This window comes from Terrapene carolina, unplaced genomic scaffold (genome assembly GCF_002925995.2).
Source record: "Terrapene carolina triunguis isolate 2854851 unplaced genomic scaffold, T_m_triunguis-2.0 Scaffold180, whole genome shotgun sequence".
NCBI classification, from domain to species: domain Eukaryota; kingdom Metazoa; phylum Chordata; order Testudines; family Emydidae; genus Terrapene; species Terrapene triunguis.
Window position 1 is genome coordinate 10,760,627 of NW_020664531.1, and position 3,777 is coordinate 10,764,403.

Genomic DNA, 3,777 nt, shown 5'->3' on the forward strand with positions numbered 1-3,777 from the left:
ACACTGGAACCAATTAATTGCCTTGGTATAGGTGACTATTGGTGATCGGCCTGTAGTTCCCCTCCCCTTTGTTAAAGTCCCCCCCATTCCCCTCAGTATGCCCACCCATCCCCTGTTCTTGTAATCCCTTTCTTTTTAGCTCAGTCTGGTCAGGACATCTTTCAGGATCAGGATGAAGAAGAAGAGTTAACAGTGGTATAAACTCTTTCACTGTCCAACATTAAACTGTAAAACAAGGGTCGAGCGAGGCATACAGAGACCTCAGCCTGCTCAGTACTATGGCAAACACCTCATTAAAATCATATTCACTTTTTATTAAAAAAAATAGAAAAGAAGGAAAAACAGTTAAAGCGTTTGAAAGTAAAGTCTTTAAGCAAGGCTTTAAAAGATTTTTTGTGTGTTCCTTTAGCTAGAGAAAGTTTTAGAAGGAAACAGAAACCCTTGTTTGACAGTCTTTTAGATGGTATTAAAGTTGGTAATGACTGTCTTTTTGGGGAATGCTGAAAAAGTTAGCTGAGAGGGGCTGGAGCTGTTGTTATTGCAGCTGTTGTTAAAGTTCGATTCTGTTTTATTCCAGGCAGCGTTTGGGATTTAGCTGAAGCCAGTAGGGGTGGCAATGTTAATTGGATCTCCTGCAAGCGTGCTTTGGCCTGCTCCTTCATCAATCTCTATTTTTTTCGTAATGTCCTTTATTTCCTATATGTGTTCTCCCAGACTGTTAACCTAGTCCTTGCGCTCCTCCTGCAGCCTATCCCAAGTAGCCATTTTCATTGTTGAGCCATTGTGTCCTGTGAGCATATTGATATGGGCACATGAAGCTATTAATTACTTCAATTTGTGCATCACTGAAGTTTGCTCTGTGCCTCTCATGCTGCCCTCCCCTCTCCTCCCAGGATTCCCAATAGCTACTCCCTCACTGCCGGACCTGGTACTTGCCCTGCTGGTTCTGAAGCGCAAGCCAAATGAGACCCTGGCTTTCACTCTCCCCTCTATGTGTGGATGAGCTGCTTGAACAGCTGAAGGGCATAAACTCATGATGCCTCTGCAGCCATGAGATGAAGAGTGATTCTGCTATGCTCTGGGATATGACTGAGGGAGGACTCCTAGGAGGATGTCCTTTGCTTTAGGGTTAGGCAAGTCTCTGAGCCTGTGGAAAAGGGATCTGTGTGTGTGAGAAAGAGATACAATGCAGCTCTGCTCCCCCCCCCCTTTCCCTTGTTTGCTGTGCCTCCCCTCCCTGTGTATGGAATCACATGTCTTTCCAGAGTTTTGGCCAATTCTTGATCTCACAATCCATGCTGTGTATTGCCTGGACCCAGAGATGGTGGAGTTGAAGTGGGAGATGGAGAAAGAAGAGAAGAAGCTGTTAAAGAATCAACTACAGAATTTGGAGTCAGCAAAGCAAGCCAAGACCTCTGGCTTCAGGAAGAGTTGAACAAGCTCACTGAGAAACTGAAAAGCAACAGAGTTTCCTGTGGCTGCACAGGGAGAAGGAAACTCTTTACAATGACAGTAGGACCAAAAGCGAGGGGATTCTGCAGAGGAAGTATGAGGATCTGAAATCTCTGCAGCTCAGCAACCAGAAACTATGCAGAGTTTCTCTGAGATGCAGGACCAGCTGCAGAGCTGGCAGAATGAATAGGAGGTTGCTCTGCAAGCTCTCTGGGAACACATTTAGACATCAAAAACACAGGAGATGAATTGTTTGGGGGACCAAAGTGTAGTGCTCAGCCTGGAGCTGCAACAATGTGAGAAGGCGATGCTCATGGAGCAACAGAATGACATTAACGCCCATCTACAAGAATTGTTCCAAACCAACAGCCACCTCTTAAAACAGTTAAGGAGCTGAATGGATCAACAATGGAGGAGAGAAAGCACATACTGTATCAAAAGAATGTGAGGGTGCAGCAGATCCCATTAAGGAGGCCAGTAAAAACTATGAAAACTGACCATGAGTACAGCACTGAGAGGAGAGGATGTGAGAACCTTGCTCTCCTTGGCAAGAAGCAATGAGTGGAACCTGCTGCTTCAGAAGAAGCCAAGCACCAAGCCCTGGGGGGGAAAAGAGTGTCTGAAAGAGAAGCAAAGGGTGGAGTTCCAGATTGAGCTCCTGGAGGATGAAAGAGAGGGAAGTGTAGATCCAAGACATGCAAGAGGAGCTCCAAGGGGGAGGTCATTTACTCTTTGAGAAGAGCCAGCTGAAAGGTGAGCTGGAGCAATTACAGACTGAAAGCTTGGTAAAGGTCAGAGAAAGAAATGAGACTGCTCTCTCTGACCCAGTGGTCCTCAACCTATTTACCATTGTGGGCCACATATGCAGCTCTGTATGTTTATATAGGCTGCATCCACGCAATATATATACACACTACCTGTAAATCTACAAAAAAAAAAAGGTTTAGTATTTGTTATCTGACAGCAATGCAATTCAAATTGATATAGTACCTTTCATTTCAACCCTGGCAAATGTCTACCAAGAGCATTTTATATTAGCAAAATAAATCAAAAACATTAACTGTTAAAATTAATTTGGTCTAACACTTACATTAGTGGGAAATCTGGCAGCTTCCTTTGTTCGAAGCAATAATTGCTTCACAGTCAGGTTGAAGATGGGTAACAGTACATTGCAGCTGGACATGAAGATTTGCATCAGCCAAGCGTGCAAGATATCGGGACTTAATCTGGCACATGGCTGAGAATGTATGTTCACAAATGTAAGCCGATCCAAACACAGACTGTATTTTGGCACTCAAAAGATGCAAATTTTGTTCAGCAACACATTTCCATAATTCCAGAATAGAACTTGCATGCTGTGCTGTGTAAATTGCTCTCGGTCCCTGCAAATCTGACAGCTCCACTTCCAGTTCCTGCCTGGGAACTTTAAATGTTGCAGCAAGATCTTTTAGTTTTAAAATAAGGAAGGTGTAAGAATCCCGGAGAAAAGCACCAGCAGACTCTACTTTCATGAAATCGCCAAAATGTGATGAAAACTTTTCTTGTAGCTGCTGTACTAAAACAACAAATATTTCTCTTTTGTCACTTTCCAGAGCACCTCCCATGCTTCATTTAACATCGGGAAAGGCGTGAGGTTTCCTTCTTTCATTTGAGTGATTGATCTTAAAACTGGTAACAGCGCACATTAACTCATCAATTTTTGTTCACTCTGTAGTTGTGTATTCAGCTTGTTTAGATGCCCAGTGAGATCAGCAAGGAATGCCAAGTCTTTCTTCCAGCTGTCATCTTTTAATTTGGGATATTTATCCTCCTCTACGATTTCAGAAAGAAACTGCACAATTTCTGGAAGTAATGCAACAAATCTTTGAAGAAGGTTATCTCGACTTAGTATATCACCATATGAAGACTCAATTTCTTGCAGCAAAGAAAGAAAGCAGTGGTGTAGTAAAGGTATGACACAAATGAAGTTTATTACATTAACAACTGCACAGAGCCTATTGATGCACAATACAGTGAAATGCTACACATTTGCCTGATCCTTTGAAATTTCAGCAACTAGTTCCCAATGTTTACCAGTCAAACTCAAAGCTCCATCTGTTGTAACAGAAACAACTGAATTTAGCAGAACATTCATTTCATCGCAGGCTTGGCGAACAGCAATGTACGTATCTTCCCCACGAGTATGATAGTGTGGTGACTGGAGCAAAAGCAAGTCTTTGGTTGTTCATTTGAAAGTTGGCAGTATCAATGCATCGAATCCTATGTCTGTTGATTCATCAACTGCTATTCTTAAAGCTGCAGCAGAGACTATCTTTGATTTAAGTT

At 42.7% G+C, this 3,777-nt stretch overlaps 1 pseudogene; it reads left to right on the top strand.

Moving 5' to 3' along the window:
- The first annotated feature begins 1,321 nt into the window (after positions 1 to 1,321).
- Positions 1,322 to 1,849, top strand: LOC112117077 (annotated as a pseudogene).
- The last annotated feature ends 1,928 nt before the right edge of the window (positions 1,850 to 3,777 follow it).